We start from the raw sequence: 17,440 nt of genomic DNA, 5'->3' as shown, positions 1-17,440 counted from the left end.
TTGGCTTGGTACAAATTTAAAAATTGTCCCTACTGTGTGCAGGATAGTGTTAATGTGTGGGTCAGTGCGGACTCGGTGGGCCGTAAGTCCTGTTTCTGCGCTGTATCTCTAAACTAAACTAAACTAAAAAGTCAACTGGAGATTCATTCAGCTGTCAAGAAATATGGATTAACACAAAAGGCACAGGAGCAATGGGACTTGACCAATTTTGTACAACCTTCATCGTAAGAAAATTCAGGACATTTCTCAAAAATAAAATTGAGGAAATTTAGACTATTTTCTAAATAGGATGAGAATCCAGAAATCGGAGGTGCAAAGGGACTTGGGAGTGCTGGTGCAGGATTCCCCAAAAGTTAATCTGCAAGTCAAATCAGTAGTAAAGAAAGCAAACTCAATGCTAGCATTTATTTCAAGAGGGCTTGTATATAAAAACAAGGACGTTAACAGGGATGATAAGATTTTGTCTTAATTAATGGTGAAATGCAATTGTGCAAATGTTCATAGAGATATACAGCATGGAAACAGGCCCTTTGGCCCAACTTGCCCATGCTGACCAAGATGCCCCATACCTCACTTATCTATTTAGTCCAGAGAATCTGCCCGTCCCACTGGGCTACTCCAGTACTTTGTGTTCTACGCAATACTTTCATATGTTGTGTGCTTTTGTTTCAAAGTACAAGTGTTTGGTAAAATATACTGCAGTTGTGAAATGTTTTAGTTTAGTTTGGAGATACAGCGTGGAAACAGGCCCTTCTGTCCCCGTGTTCGCGCCGTCCAGCGTTCACCCCGTACACTAGCTCTATCCTACGGTGGGTTATTGCGGGGCGGGGGGAGGGTTATTGCGGGGCGGGGGGTGGGTTATTGCGAGGCGGTGGGTTATTGCGGGGCGGGGGGTGGGTTATTGCGAGGCGGTGGGTTATTGCGGGGCGGGGGGGAGATGGTCTACAGACTACATGTTCCAGCAGAGGCGGGGAGCGGCTGATGGGGGCGGCGGCGCCTGTGCTGGGGGCCGGGCCGGGGGAGGTGCAGCAGCGGCGGGGCTGTCACGGCCGGAGCCGCTCCCTTGGCGTGGAGGGTGAGCGGGACAGCAGCGATCCATGCCGGCACGGTAAGGACCAACACTCGCCCTTTATGCCCTACCCACACTGGACACTCGCCTGTCGTCGTCCCCCCCCCCCCCCCCCAGGCTGGGGCTCCCTGTGTCTGTCTGTCACTGTCTGTCTGTATCTCTCTCTGTCTCTGTGTGTATCTATCTCTCTGTGTGTGACTGTGTGTCTCTGTGTATCGCTGTGTGAGTGAGCGTCTCTCTCTGTGTGTCTCTCTCTGTGTCGCTGTGTGAGTGTCTCTCTCTGTATCGCTGTGTGTGAGTGTCTCGCTGTCTCTGGCCCCACCGCTGGCTGTAGCTGGCGTGGGGAGCCTGTGCCAATGGAGCCAGCTTGTCATTTCCTCGGCTGCTCTTTGCGCCTCTGTCTCCCTCATTCAATGTGCGCTCCGCAGTGAGGTTGTGCGGAACGGGGCAGGACGGGAAGATGTTGCCGGTACACACAGAGGCAGCCACGGCTCTGTGTGTGTGTGGGGTCTGATGTGTGTGTGTGTGGGGTGTGTGATGTGTGTGTGTGGGGGTGGTGTGATGTGTGTGTGGGTATGTATGTGTGTGGAGGGTGTGTGTGTGTGGCTCTAGCCCGGCTGTGGACCCACCACGGTGGGCTGTTGTAAATCCCTCGCATTCTCCGTCTCCCCCTCCCATGTATTGCACGTGTTGTATTTGACAATGATCGCCGTACTGTAACTGCCGGAGTCCCCCAGCACCGTCCCTCGTGGATGGGTAACACCGGGAGTCATCTCCTTCCAGCCACCGGATGAGGAGGGCCGTTCAGCCCATCTCATGCACCCTATCCCCCCCCCCCCCCAAATCTTATCTGAGCATTGACGTTATCTCTCAGCTCTGGAGATGAGAGACAACTCTGTTGCCATCCGCTGTCTCGCCGGGGTGAAGTTATTTTAATCGATGGGTTATATTTAGATTAATTTCACAGTGATTAAAAAAAAAAGAAAATGTGACCTGGAGATACGCGGGGAGGCTTCGGGACGATGGGTCTGAGCGAGAAGGTGGAGCGAACACACACACCAGAAAATAGACACAAAATGCTGGAGTAACTCAGCGGGACAGGCAGCATCTCTGGAGAGAAGGAATGGGTGACCATTCTTCAGAGCCGAAACGTCTCCCATTCCTTCTCTCCAGGGAAAATATTAGAGCACAGGGTCCGAGGAAAGGGCCCAAGCCGAAACGTCACCTATCCATGTTCTCCAAAGATGCTGCCTGACCCGCTGAGCTACTCCAGCACTCTGTGAAACGTCACCTATCCATGTTCTCCACAGATGCTGCCTGACCCGCTGAGTTACTCCAGAACTTTGTCTTTTTTTGTAAACTAGTATCTGCAGTTCATTGTTTCTTCATAAGAGCACAAGTTGGGTGAAGGTAACATTTTGATAGTTTGAAATATACAGCATGGAAACAGGCCCTTTGGCCCATGGCACCATTGATAACCTATTCACACTAGTTCTATGGTATCCCATTATCACAACCAATCCCCATAAACTAGGGGCAATTTACAGAAGCCAATTCATCTCCAAACCTGCATGTCTTTGGAATGTGGGAGGAAACCAATGCGGGCACAGGGAGAACATGCAAGCTCCACGCAGGCAGAACCCGAGATCAGGATTGAATCTGGGTCTCTGGTGCTGAGAAGCAGCAGCTCTACCAGCTGCACCACCCTTGCCAAGGATATATTTGCCTTTGAAGCATTAAGGAAACAACCTGGGTGGGAAATCTCCTAAATCTTATTGTTATGCAGAATAGGCCTTTAGGCCCACAGTGTCTATCGAATATGATGCCAAGTTAAATTGATGTCCTCTACCTGCACGTGATCCATATCCCTCTGTTCCCTGCATATCCATGTGCCTCTGTAAAATCCTCTTCAACACCACTATCATATCTGTCTCCACCACCACCCTGGCCGCATGTTCCAGGCCCCCACCACCCTCCGTGTAAAAAAACCTTGCTATGCACATCTCCTTTAAACTTTGCCCCTCTTGCCTTAAAGCTACTCTCTTTAGTCTTTGACATTTCCACCTGAGGGGAAAAAGGTTCTGAATGTCAACCCTATCTATGCCACTCATAATTTTACACACTTCTATCAGCACTCCCCTCAACTTCCATCACTCCAAAGAAATCAATCCAAGTCTGTCCAACCCCCCCTTACAGCTAATACCCTCTAATCCGGGCAGAATTCTGGTTAAAAGACACAAAATGCTGGCGTAACTAAATGGATTGGACAGCATCCATGGAAAAATCTCTACCGAGATGTCCACAATAAGAAAATTGTGTGCAAAATGGTGTATGAAAACTTTTCCTTTGCTCTTAATGAGACAATTACAGCATTACTTACTCTGGCATGTAAATCTTTTTAGTAAATCAGCATCTGTAGTTCCTTGTATCCGCATAATACATTGTCATGAGCAAAATACAAAGTGCTAGAATAACCCAGACTTTCTTGTGACAAGACCCTTCTTCAGTGATCATTACGTTTTGAGAAGCCAATCTCCAGACAATTAGAGATATGTCGAGGCGGTGTCAAGGACTAGTTGAAAGAACTGCTGCAGTAAAGGTCATGACTCCAGATAACATCTTCGTTGAAGTAGAGAAGACTAAGGCTTTAGAACTAGCTGCACATTTAACCACCTATTCCTCCAGTTAGGAAAGTGGAAACTTTACCAGCCATATCCCATTCACATAAAAAAGGGTAAACTCACTCAATTTATTTACAACACTGTGGCTTAGCTAGTGGAGCTACTGCCTCGGTGCCAGAGACTCGGGTTTGATCCTGACCTTGACTGCTGTCTGTGTGGAGTTTGCACGTTCTCCCTGTGACTGCTTAGGTTTTCTCTAAGTGCTCTGGTTTCCTCCTACATCCCAAAGATGTGCACGTTTGTAGGTTAAATGGCCTGTGTAAATTGTCCCTAGTGTGTAGGGACTGGATGAGAAAGTGGGATAACCTGGAGCTAGTGTTAACGGGTGATTGATGATCAGCAAGGATGTGATGGGCCAAAGGGCTGGTTTTCATGCTGTATTTTTCCATCAATCAATCTGCTCTCAATTGAAACTAATACGATGGAAACCCCCAAACGTGGACCAAGGAATTGAATTCCAGAGGTGAGAGTGACTGTGCTTGACATCAAGATCACATTTGACTGATTGAGACCAACTAGATCAGCAGGAGGCATCTTGGTGGGCATGGACAAGTGGGGCCAAATGGCCTGTTTACTTGCTGTATGACTCATTCTGATGAGGCCAGTGGTTATCAAAAGGAGTTATTTCACATAGTCAAGGTCAGTCATCCAATCTGCAGGTGCTCCTCAAGGTAGTGCCTTGCCTCAACCATCATCAGCTGCTTCACCAAAGAACATCCTTCGTCCATGAGATCAGAGGTCAGGATGTTGCTGGTAGTTGCACAATGACCATTGAGAATGATCAGCCATGATCACATTGAATGGCGGTGCTGGCTCGAAGGGCCGAATGGCCTTCTCCTGCACCTATTTTCTATTGTCTATTGACCAATACCTTTCACAACTTCTTGGCAAATGAAGCAAAGCTTCCCTCGTGGGACAGGAACTAGACAACATTCAGCCAACTGCTGAAGGATGTCAAATAACATTTGAGTCACACAAATACCAGCAGACATCTGCTCCAAAAAGAGAAGTCTCCAATCACCTCATGTTGACATTCCAATGGCATCACCATAACCTGGTCCCCACCAATAGAGTGGGTGGCACAGCTGGTAGAGTTACTGCCTCAGCGCCAGAGACCCGGCTTCGATCCAGACATTGGGCACTGTCTGTGTGGAGTTTGTATGTTCTCTCTGTGAATGTGCGGGTTTCCTCTGGGTGCTCCAGTTTCCTCCCACATCCCAAAGACACGTGGGTTTGTAGGTTGACCTTGGTAAATTGCCCCTAGTGTATAGGAGTGGATGAGAAAGTGGGATAACGTAGAACTAGTGTGAAAGGGTAATCAATGGTTGGTGTGGACTAAATGGGCCGATGGACATGTTCCAACGCTGTAACTTTCAGTGGTCAGAATTATAAAACGATGCCCAGCTCATAGTGGATATATACATGTTTCTAAATAATCTCTGGGCTGATACCTCCTGGTGCCTTGATATTAGTGTGTCTCTGTAATTGTGTCAAAAGGGCACAAAGTGCTGGAGGAAACTCAGCAGGTCAGGCAGCATCTCTGCAGAACACGGATAGGTGACGTTTCACAGTGTGCTGGAGTAACTCAGCGGGTCAGGCAGCATCTCTGGAGAACATGGATAGGTGATGTTTCGGGTCAAGACACACCTTCAGACTGAAGTAATTATGCAATGCTTGATCATTTTTCTGTTCTCTTGTAAAACACTATTACACCAATAGCCTTTTTAGCTTTTCAAGGGAGTGAACGGTTGGACATGGACCTTACTCCGTGGCATAGCAAAGCAGGAAAAGCTCTCTCAATAACATACATTAGTTCAGATATGAGAAAAACATAATTGCAATCTTACGAGTTCACATGAGAAATAGATGCTTAGATTTATGTTTATTATTATCACGTGTACCGGGGTATAGTGTAAAGCTTGGTATTTATGTACAGTACTATCTGATCTGTTTAGATAACATACAAAACAATCAAGCCAAATGCGTGTAATAGATGGAGCAAAGGGGATACAGAATGCAGAATCTAGTTCTCAGCATTGTAACACATCAGTGCCAGAGACAATGTCCAGTGTGGAGTAGGTGAATCGGGCAGTACTCTAGCATATGGAAGGATTGTTCAGAAGCTGATAATAAAGGGGAAGTTGTTCCTGAGTCTGGTGGTGCACTGAAATGCTGGAACCTTGAGCTAAACACATAGTGCTGGAGGAACTCCGTGTATTAGGCAGCATGTGTGGAGGGAACGGGCAGGCAATGTTTTTGGTCGGGTCCCTTCTTCAGACATAGAGTCAGGGATGGGGGGAGGGGGGAGAAAGCTGGAAAAGAGAGGTGGGGTGAGACAAAGCATGGTAAGTGATAGGTCGATAGAGGTGACAAGTGTGAGAAGGACTGGGCAAAAGTTGTTTGCTTCACAGTAACAAAAGCACAAGATATACTGAGAGGTTTAACAGTTGGAGCCATCACCTTCAGTTTCACCAATGATTAAATTGGACTTGGGATCATTTAAGACTATGCTTTGCAACAGATATAAACTGAACGATTACCCGCCTCTTTTCAATTTTTCTAGTTTAAACAGAACCTTGATTGCAGCTTTTTTGGTGGCTGTATCACTAACTGTTTACTGTAAATGTAAGGAATGATGACAGTGAGAGCAATATATGTTAGTTGATGGCTTGATCCTGGCAGCTTTACTGACCAGAGTAGTGTAGTATCCCATCCAAAGTGTGCACTGCCACATCACCTATTCAGCACTGGAGGACTTCATTTGTGTCATTGGAATAGCTATAATTGGCAGAGTGCAGGAAGTGGCACAAGCATGATTCTTGTGTAAATGCATTGTCGCACCGCCCTTCCTGTTACAACATTGCAATGCTATTGCAGATGTACATTACTTTCATTTCCCAACTGTGATACGCATTTGCAGAGTCTGGCTATTTGAAGAACCAAACTCGAGTGTTTAATTGCCAAACAGCAATGGAACAATGAAATTATTTCTTGCTGCAGCTTAACAGGCTTGTAAGTGCAACAACGCACAGGTAAATATATAATAATCAACAATACAATAAATTAATTCTCGGTAATTCAAGGTAAACAGACCATAATAGTGCAAAACCAAAGTAGGCAGTGCTGCCAAAACAAAGTCCATAGTGGATTATGGTTGCTAAGGCTGGTGGTTAAGGTTATGTCGTGTTCAAGTATCTGGTGGTTGATGTGAAGAAGTTGTTCTTGAAACTGGAGGCTGCAGTTTTCAACTACTTTAGCATAGCCTGCAATTTGTTTTTATTTATTTACTTTTTTTGTGATCTGGCCATTACTTTCCCATCTGTAAACGCCTGTGAGAAGCAGTTGTTGAACTGCTACTTTAACCAGTATTCTCCTTGGTTGTAGAAGTCGTAGGATTGGGAGGTTCTGTCAGAGTAAATTTTGTACTTGGTACACATTAGGCCCGTAATGGCGTTTAGGGTGGTGGTTGCAGTCCATCAAGTGTGCTTTATTGTACTGGATGATGCTGACCTTGCTGAGACCTGTTGACATTGTACTCATCCTGGTAGGTAATTCCACCACATGCCTGATTGGTGCCTAGTAAATGGTGACAAAGATGTGGGCTGTCATGGTGTTTATGTGGTTGGTTTAAAGTGCATTTCTGGCCAGTGGTGACCCCCTGGTCATTGATGTTGGGGAGATTGATTGTGCCATTCTACACTAAGAGTAAGTGCTTTGTGACCACTTCTCACCCCATGCCTGAACATTGGCCATGTCTTGTGTAGTGGGCAGGGACTGCTTTATTTGCTGAAGAGTTGGCAATGGAATTGAATACCCATGGAAGTGAAACAACTAGGCTTAGGACCTTACTGTGAACTCCTGTAGTAATGTCCTGGTGTTGGGGCGATTTAGTGTCACTAACATCCTCCTTTTGTGTCAGCTATAATAATCCAGCTATTAACATAAGTTTTCTTGACATCCATAGACTTCACTTTTACAATTACCCCTGCGGGGATAAAAACCTTTAAATATACAAAGGCACAAAGAATTGCAGATGCCATAATCTTGAGCAAAAAATCCAAAGTGCAATAACCCAACAGGTCAGGTAGCATTTCTGGAGAGCATGGATAGGCAATGATTTGGGTCAGCACCCTTCTTCAAACTGGGGCATGACGAAGCATCCTGACCCTATCCACGTTCTCCAGAAATGACTCACTGAGTTACTCTGCCACTTTATGTTTTTTTGCTATAAATATACAGATATGGTATTGTTCAAGTGTGGTAAAAGATCAACTTGGGAAACTTTAAGATGAAAAATACAGCATGAAATTTTGCCATTAACAATATGACATTAAAGAAAAGGAATGTTGATCTTTTGTTAAATGCATTTTAGTTTGGTAAGACAATGATAAATTCTACTTGAAATCATTCTGGTTGCTAAAGGAGCAAGTCACTTTCCGAAACTATTTTGGTTTCATTATCATATTATGCTCGCGGCAGAAATAACATTCGCTAAAGGTGATTCTGTAATTTGTTTAGCTTGCGCATATATTTGATCTAGGTTTTGCACTGCACCCCTTTCAATGTAGGGCATTAAAGATGTAGAAACAAAGAACAGCAGATCTGGTTAATAGACAAAGGGACACAAAGTGCTGGAGTAACTCAACGGGTCGGGCAGCATCTCTGGAGAACATGGATAGGTGATGTTTTGCGTTGGGACCTTCTTCAGACACAAAGAGTTGCTCCAGCACTTTGTCTTTTTATTGATTTATTTTAGGGTGTTTCTCAATTTCTTACTAACTCAACAATCTTTTTTGAAGTAATTTGTCTTGAAAGCCAGAATTGCCTTGAGAGGTGTCACACTCCCTTTAAACTCATTATGCTCCCAGAAAATCTATTATACCATTTTGTAACATGTAAAGAAAAATATTTTGGCATTAATAGGAAAAACTGGCTCATCTGGCACTAGCAAAGTCTCAACGGTGTCCACGTGTCAGATTGTTACGGTATTATCTCTCATTAGCCAAATATATACACCCCTGCCTCAGGGGAGTATATATGTTAAACTAGTGTGCAATACTAAAACTCTCATTTGTTTGTTTGTTTGTTTGTTCCTGAACTACAGCCAAAACGGTGTACGATAGCGCAACAATTTTAGGTCCACCTTACTCACCGTAGTCCCTTTGGTGCTAATGGAAGAAGTTTCATTGAAATATTTTTAAAGTTATTCACATTTTAAAGTTTAAATCAATCTCCTAGGGACTAGGTAGGGGGGGGGGGGGGGGTGGAGGGAGGGAAGATAAGGGGGGTTGAGGGGGATGGAGTGGGGGAAGGAGAGGGTGCTGCACCAATGCAGGAGAGGTTTGGGCCCAACGGGTTCACTTGGTCTAGTAATTCTTTAAATGTTACCATTGCTTGACTAGTTTCATATCTTTTAATGTAGTTTACCAGTCCACCATAGCCAATTCCTGCCTCATACTTAAAATAATTTTGTTTTGTTCTTTTTAAGTTAAAACCCGGGATTCGGATTAAACTTTAGTTTTAGTTTAGAGATAATAACATGGAAACATGTCGTTCGGCCTGCGAGTTCATGCTATCGATTATCTGTTCCCAATACTTCTGTTTTGCTACTTTCTCATCCACTCCCTGCTCCTTAAGGTCAATTTACAGAGGCCAATTAACCTACAAACCCACACATCTTTGGGATGTGGGAAGAAACCAGAGCACCCAGAGGAAACCTATGCGGTCACAGGGAGAGCATGCGAACTCCACACAGACAGCAACCAAGGTCAGGATCGAACCCGGGTCAGGATCGAACTGATGCTGTGAGACAGCAGCTCTCGCAGTTGCACCACTATGCAACCCCTTTTTGTAGATTTTTGTTTAGTCATATTTCAATCATTTCTCATTTCAAAAATATTACTTTTGTCAGATGCATTTGATATAAGCTCCAAGAAACAGCAGATGCTGAAATTTTGAGCAAAACACAAAGTGTTGGAGTGCCTCAGTGGGCCAGGCAGCATCCGTGGAGGAAATGGGCTTTTTATCTGGGAAGCCAGCAAGTAATTCTTTTTGCAACTTGTTCCATGACACTGCCTTCTCTGATCATATTCATTAGTCTATTTCAGGATATCTTATCAGTCATTTTGAAAGTCTATATAAATTACACTTACATTATCACTGTTGGCTATTTCCTCCAAATAAAATTTAAGTTTGGTTGAGCAAGATTTTTTTCTTTTAAAATCCTCAATTCATTATTATATTTTTTGATACAAAATATTCTTCTTTACTAACTATTCCATTATGCACGTTTGGCGCCACTCCCCCTTCTCCCCCCCCCCCCCCCCCCCGGGCATCAAGCGGCGGGAGCACGGCGGCTTGGCGTCACTCCCCCCCCTCATCTTCTCCCCCGTCATCATCTCCCCCCCTCATCACCCCCCCCTCCTTCTCCCCCCCCCTCATCTTCTCCCCCCCTCCTTTCCCCCCCCCCCCATCTTCGCCCCCCCGCCTTCTCCCCCACTCATCTTCTCCCCCCCTCATCTTCTCCCCCCTCCTTCTCTCCCCCTCCTTCTCCCCCCCTCATCTTCTCCCCCTCATCTTCTCCCCCCCTCCTTCTCCCTCTCCTCTTCTCCCCCCCCTCCTCTCCCCCCTCCTTCTCCCCCCTCCTCTTCTCCCCCCTCATCTTCTCCCCCCCTCCTCTTCTCCCCCCCTCCTTCTCTCCCCCCTCCTTCTCCCCCCCTCATCTTCTCTCCCCCCTCCTCTTCTCTCCCCCCCTCATCTTCTCCCCCCTCCTTCTCTCCCCCCTCCTTCTCTCCCCCCCTCCTTCTCCCCCTCATCTTCTCTCCCCCTCATCTTCTCTCCCCCCTCCTTCTCTCCCCCCCTCCTTCTCTCCCCCCTCATCTTCTCCCCCCCCCTCATCTTCTCCCCCCCTCTTCTTCTCTCCCCCCCTCATCTCCCCCCCCCTCATCTTCTCCCCCCCCCTCATCTTCTCCCCCCCCCCCCATCTTCTCTCCCCCCCCCCATCTTCTCTCCCCCCTCCTTCTCTCCCCCCCTCATCTTCTCCCCCCCTCTTCTTCTCTCCCCCCCCTCATCTTCTCCCCCCCCTCATCTTCTCCCCCCCCTCATCCCCCCCCCTCATCTTCTCCCCCCCCTCTTCTTCTCTCCCCCCCTCATCTTCCCCCCCCCTCATCTTCTCCCCCCCCATATCTTCTCCCCCCCCTCATCTCCCCCCCTCATCTTCTCCCCCCCTCATCTTCTCCCCCCCTCATCTTCCCCCCCCTCATCTTCTCTCCCCCCTCATCTTCTCTCCCCCCCTCATCTTCCCCCCCCCCTCATCTTCCCCCCCCCTCATCTTCCCCCCCCTCATCTTCTCCCCCCCTCATCTTCCCCCCCCCTCATCTTCTCTCCCCCCCTCATCTTCTCTCCCCCCCTCATCTTCCCCCCCTCATCTTCTCTCCCTCATCTTCCCCCCCCTCATCTTCTCCCCCCCCTCATCTTCCCCCCCCTCATCTTCTCCCCCCCTCATCTTCTCCCCCCCTCATCTTCTCCCCCCCTCATCTTCTCTCCCCCCCTCATCTCCCCCCCCTCATCTTCTCCCCCCCCATCTTCTCCCCCCCCTCATCTTCCCCCCCCCTCATCTTCTCTCCCCCCCCCTCATCTTCTCCCCCCCCCTCATCTTCTCCCCCCCCCTCATCTTCTCCCCCCCCCTCATCTTCCCCCCCCTCATCTTCTCCCCCCCCCCTTCTCCCCCCCCCTCTTCTTTCCCCCCCCCTCTTCTTTCCCCCCCCCCTCATCTTCCCCCCCCCCCTCATCTTCCCCCCCCCCCTCATCTTCTCCCCACCCCCCGGCACGAAGCGGCGTGGGGCAACGGCGGTTTGGCGCCACACTAATGGCGGCGAGCATCGCGTGAGGGAGTGTCGGTCGGGGAGGGACAGCGGGCATCGAGGCGGTTTTGGCGCCACACATACCTGGGCATACATGGAGCGTCGAGTGGAAGCAAACCGGGAACGTCGAGAGGGGAGCTTCGCCTTCGGGGAGCAACGGCGGGGCGTGGAGAAGGAACGGCGAGCATCCCGACGACGGTTTGGCGCCTCACAAATGGCGGCGTCGAGGCCGTTTGGCGCTCCCTGTCCGTTGCCATGGCGCCCTGCAACGTTGTATTCTGGCGGTGGCGGCGGTCGGGCAGCGAGGGAGGAGGCAGGAGGCAGGAGGCAGACAGACAGGGAGGCAGACAGGGAGGAGCAGGAGCAGGAGCAGGAGCAGGAGCAGGAGCAGGAGCAGGAGCAGGAGCAGGAGCAGGAGCAGGAGCAGGAGCAGGAGCAGGAGCAGGAGCAGGAGCAGGAGCAGGAGCAGGAGCAGGAGCAGGAGCAGGAGCAGGAGCAGGAGCAGGAGCAGGAGCAGGAGCAGGAGCAGGAGCAGGAGCAGGAATGTCCCCGGAGCCCGGGCACCGCGCCCACCCGCTGGAAAACTGACTGGAAGTGTCTGCCCCCAGCATCTGTCACCTTGACATCACCTCTGCCACAAGGTTTGATGGAAATAACCCATCCTCATCAAGTAAGACCTTTTAATCCTTCTATTTATTTCAATGGCCACAAATTATTTAGGTGCTTCCTTCTTAAAGAAGTTTAGTTTTCCACTGTTTTAACATGTTAATGTGTAATTAATGCTCTGCAAGATTTGTTGCAGCATGAGCGTGATGGGCTGAATGGCATCACTTGCTGTAAATGGCCAATATTCTTTCATCCTGCATCTTCCGATGTAGTCAAATATGCAGAGAATATAGAACAGTGTAGCAGAAATTCAGAAAACAATAATTACATACAAACCTGTCTTGCTGTAAAATACCATAATAATATGACTCGTTTGTTGCACGAGATGTATGTAAGTTTTAGAAGTTTGATCAATCCATTAATTATTAATTGGCAAACAGTTAACTGAAAAAGTATTATCTATATATTCAAGAATATATTCAAGAATATCATTCTTCAGGAAACGGGGCTTTCCCTCTTCCATTATAGATGAGGGTCTCACTCGGGCCTCTTCTACATCCCGCAGCTCCGCTCTTGCTCCCCCTCCCCCCATTCGTAACAAGGACAGAATCCCCCTCGTTCTCACCTTCCACCCCATCAGCCAGCGTATCCAACAAATCATCCTCCAACATTTCCGTCACCTACAACGGGACCCCACCACTGGCCACATCTTCCCATCCCTTCCCTTTTCTGCGTTCCGCAGAGATCGTTCCCTCCGTAACTCCCTGGTCCACTCGTCCCTTCCTACCCAAACCACCCCATCCCCGGGCACTTTCCCCTGCAACCGCAGGAGATGCAACACCTGTCCCTTTACCTCCCCTCTCAACTCCATCCAAGGACCCAAACAGTCTTTTCAGGTGAGACAGAGGTTCACCTGCACCTCCTCCAACCTCATCTATTGCATCCGCTGCTCTAGATGTCAACATCTTTACATCGGCAAATCGAAACGCAGGCTCGGCAATCGTTTCGCTCAACACCTTCGCTCAGTCCGCCTTAACCAACCTGATCTCCCGGTGGCTGAGTACTTCAACTCCCCCTCCCACTCCCAGTCTGATCTTTCTGCATGGGCCTCCTCCAGTGCCATAGTGATTTCGCTTGGGCAGCTTGCAGCCCAGCGATATGAACATTGACTTCTCCAACTTTAGATAGTTCCTCTGTCCCTCTCTTCCCCTCCCCCTTCCCAGTTCTCCCTCTATCTTCCTGTCTCCACCTATATCCTTCCTTTGTCCCTCCCCCCTGACATCAGTCTGAAGAAGGGTCTCGACCCGAAATGTTACCCATTCCTTCTCTCCTGAGATGCTGCCTGACCTGCTGAGTTACTCCAGCATTTTGTGAAATCTATATATTCAAAATAAGTTTATCCATGACATTTCATCATCCACGTTAATTGTTTAGTTATGTTGAAATATTTCTTGCACAATGCAGATGTTAATTAAATATTGTACTTCGTATTTCCTTGTTCACTATTTATTTGGATTAATTACCTAGCCAACTAGAGGACACTCTAGTGTTCTCATTGCTACAGAATGCCGTGGAGGCCAAGTCAATGGACATTTTTAAGGCATAGATAGATAGAATCTTGATTGGTATGGGTGTAAGGGGTTATGGGGAGAAGGCAGGAGAATGGGGTTGAGGGGGAGAGATAGATCAGCCATGATTGAATGGTGGAGTAGACATGATGGACCGAATGGTTTAATTCTGCTCCTATCACTTATGAACATGAATAGTTATAGCCAGTAACCACTATGCAATAACTACTGATTTAATGGAACTGATTTCCAAAGTTAACTAAAATCCAGTCCATGTGGCTTTGCATTCACATAACTTCCAGTAGCCTCATTTTTATATGGACCTTCTGTTTGTCTGGCATTTAGTTCTTCACATTTTTAAGCAGACATTACTTTTCTCATCACTTCACTTCCTGATATGGGAGGAAGGATTTCATTTATGAGACTGAAAACTGGAACAATCCCTTAAAAGTTTTCATATAGCAACGATATGTTTCAAAAGAAATACCCTAAAATCAGTTTGTAAGATCTATTTGTCATTCGCTTCGTGTTGCACGAGCATTAGATTTAGTTCCCTTGGTAGCACTTTTTGCCTTTGAGGCAGTTCAGATCCCACTCAAGATACGCAAGTGTAAAATGATCCCACTCAAGAAGCGCAACTGTAGCAAATGGTGAGCACTGGGCTAAAGTTTAGAAAAGGACACTTAATTGAAACTTACAGAATAATGAAAGGCATAGATAGAGTGGATGTGGAAAGGATGTTTCCACTGGTGGGAGAGTATCGGACCAGAGGTCATAGCCTCAGAATTAAAGGGCGCTCTTTTAGAAAGGAGGTAAGGAGGAACTTCTTTAGTCAGAGGGCAGTTAATCTGTGGAACTCATTGCCACAGAGGGCTGCGGGGGCCATGTCAGTGGATATTTTTAAGGCAGAGATAGACAAATTCTTGATTAGAAGGGGTGTCAAGGGTTATGGGGAGAAGGCAGGAAAATGGGATTCGGAGGCAGAGATCAGCCATGCTTGAATGTCAGAGTAGACTCGATGGGGCAAATGGCCTAATTCTACTCCTATATCTTGTGAACTTGTGAAACAAAGTTTCGGTGGAGTGTGAGGAAGTGCTGCGTTACCACAGATGCTGGCAGCAGTGTGCCAACTTACTGATAAACAGCCAGGGAGGGAAATGCTGGCAGTCTGGAAAGGGATGTGGAGATTGCTGTACATTTTTTCTGATAGACAATAGGTGCAGGAGGAGGCCATTCGGACCTTCGAGCCAGCACCGCCATTCAATGTGATCATGGCTGATCATTCTCAATCAGTACCCCGTTCCTGCCTTCTCCCCATACCCCTTGCTCCGCTATCTTTAAGAGCTCTATCTAGCTCTCTCTTGAATGCATTCAGAGAATTGGCCTCCACTGCCTTCTGAGGCAGAGAATTCCACAGATTCACAACTCTCTGACTGAAAAAGTTTTTCCTCATCTCAGTTCTAAATGGCCTACCCCTTATTCTTAAAGTGTGGCCCCTTGTTGTGGACTCCCCCAACATTGGGAACATGTTTCCTGCCTCTAACGTGTCCAACCCCTTAATAATCTTATACGTTTCGATAGGCATGCACATTTTTACATACTTACACACCATCTGTTATACAGTAAATTATCCTATGCCTGCTGAACTCGTAAAACTGTAAGCAAAAACATGAAATACATGGTAGATCAGACGGCATCTGTGGAGTGAGAAACACTTAGCGTTTTGAGTTAATAATCTTTTATCAGTTCTGTTCACAAATGGTGCCTGAGCATTTCCAACATTTTTTAGTGCAGTGAAACTTCATGTTCAGGGTGCATGCCTACAGGAAAGCAGGTGTGTTTCTGGCCACTTAAGTGTAATGATACAGAATACAATTTGTTTAATACGTAACCAGAGTAGATTGCTGATATATTTTCCTGCCTTTGTTGTACAAGTAAGTGCCCCAATGTATACAGTGTGATTTGATGTTTGATCTTTTATCTAAATCTAGGAGTGATTGAGTAATTAATCTGAGGAGTTTTTAATCTACATTCTTATGTTCATGGAGGACAATGGAATTAATTTTTCTTACGTGTTCTGGAGTTTATTTATTCAATTTTATCAGTAATGTTTGTTAATAAAACAAGTGGAATACATGTGACTAATATTTATTTTCTACAAATCATAATGCAGTCACTATCATAAGTAAAACCACAGATATGCAATAAGTCTCATGACAGCAGGACCATCAGTTTAACTAGGGAAATGGGCATCTTTCACCACTTCCCATTTTTCCCCCTTAATGTTTTCATGCAATGTAAGAATTTAACTGGGCATCTTGATTGTTATTTTAGTAAGCAGTGAAAAAGTTACAGATAATATGGTTAAAAAAAATAATCTGTTCAAGATATTTTTCTGCACAGTCAAAACTAGTGGATGGCATAAAGCCGTGCAGTTTCAGACTTTGCATAGTCACGTTTTGTTTGCCCACTGTTGATTGAAGTATTTTCATGCACTGTGCTTTCTTGTCTAGGTTGGCCGATTGTTTTGCGTGTTTTAGTGCTTTTAGTATTTTTGAGGGATATTATTTAGTGTAGACAGTAATGCTCCAACTCTAATGATATAGGCAGTCTGTGATATCAATTTTTGTTAATTTTTAACATATCCTTGTTTATAGGTGCTACAAAATGCATAAAATCGCTCCTCTGTATCTTGAGCATAAAGGATATTTTGTACTCTTTAGATCATAAAAAGTAGAATTCCCGGGATGGCGGGACTGTCGTATGTTGAAAGAATGGAGCGATGGCTTGTATACACTGGAATTTAGAAGGATGAGAGGGGATCTTATTGAAACATATAAGATTATTAAGGGATTGGACACGCTTGAGGCAGGAAACATGTTCCCGGTGTTGGGGGAGTCCAGAACCAGGGGCCACAGTTTAAGAATAAGGGGTAGACCATTTAGAATGGAAATGAGGAAAAGCGTTTTCACCCAGAGAGTTGTAAATCTGTGGAAGTCTCTGCCTCAGAAGGCAGTGGAGGCTGATTCTCTGAATGCTTTCATGAGAGAGTTAGATAGAGCTCTTAAAGAAAGCGGAGTCAAGTGATTTGGGGAGAAACCAGGAATGGGGTACTGATTGTGGATGATCAGCCATGATCACAGTGAATGGCGGTGCTGGCTCGACGGGCCGAATGGCCTACTCCTGCACCTATTGTCTATAGCTGCCCATGTATCAGCTTATTGTGTTTGCAGGGCTGAATCAAAATCGTGTTTGTGACATTGTGGAGCCTGGAAACGGGGACTTTAATGCTACTACTGGGTTCCATCTTCATCATCATCATCATATATATACAGCCGGAAACAGGCCTTTTCGGCCCTCCAAGTCCGTGCCGCCCAGTGATCCCCATACATTAACACTATCCTACACCCACTAGGGACAATTTTTTACATTTTACCCAGCCAATTAACCTACATACCTGTACGTCTTTGGAGTGTGGGAGGAAACCGAAGATCTCGGAGTAAACCCACGCAGGTCACGGGGAGAACGTACAAACTCCTTACAGTGCAGCACCCGTAGTCAGGATCGAACCTGAGTCTCCGGCGCTGCATTCGCTGTAAAGCAGCAACTCTACCGCTGCGCTACCGTGCCGCCCTTTATATTAGAATATTTTAT

General features: G+C 46.7%; 1 protein-coding gene across 3 annotated transcripts in view; it reads left to right on the top strand.

Annotated features, from left to right (window-relative positions):
• Positions 1–673: 673 nt before the first annotated feature.
• LOC144603476 (fatty acyl-CoA reductase 1) overlaps positions 674–17,440 on the top strand; it is a 94,097-nt gene continuing 77,330 nt past the window's right edge. Inside the window, exon 1 of one of the 3 annotated variants that reach the window (XM_078416703.1) lies at positions 674–809. The gene's annotated coding sequence lies outside the window, so the exon portion shown is untranslated. Of the gene's footprint in view, positions 810–999; positions 1,109–6,720; positions 6,783–17,440 lie in introns of those variants that run through there. The other 2 variants (XM_078416700.1, XM_078416704.1) reach the window with 2 other exon arrangements.

This window comes from Rhinoraja longicauda, chromosome 20, assembly GCF_053455715.1.
Source record: "Rhinoraja longicauda isolate Sanriku21f chromosome 20, sRhiLon1.1, whole genome shotgun sequence".
Taxonomy (NCBI): Eukaryota; Metazoa; Chordata; class Chondrichthyes; order Rajiformes; family Arhynchobatidae; genus Rhinoraja; species Rhinoraja longicauda.
This window is presented reverse-complemented; position numbering and strand designations above follow the sequence as displayed.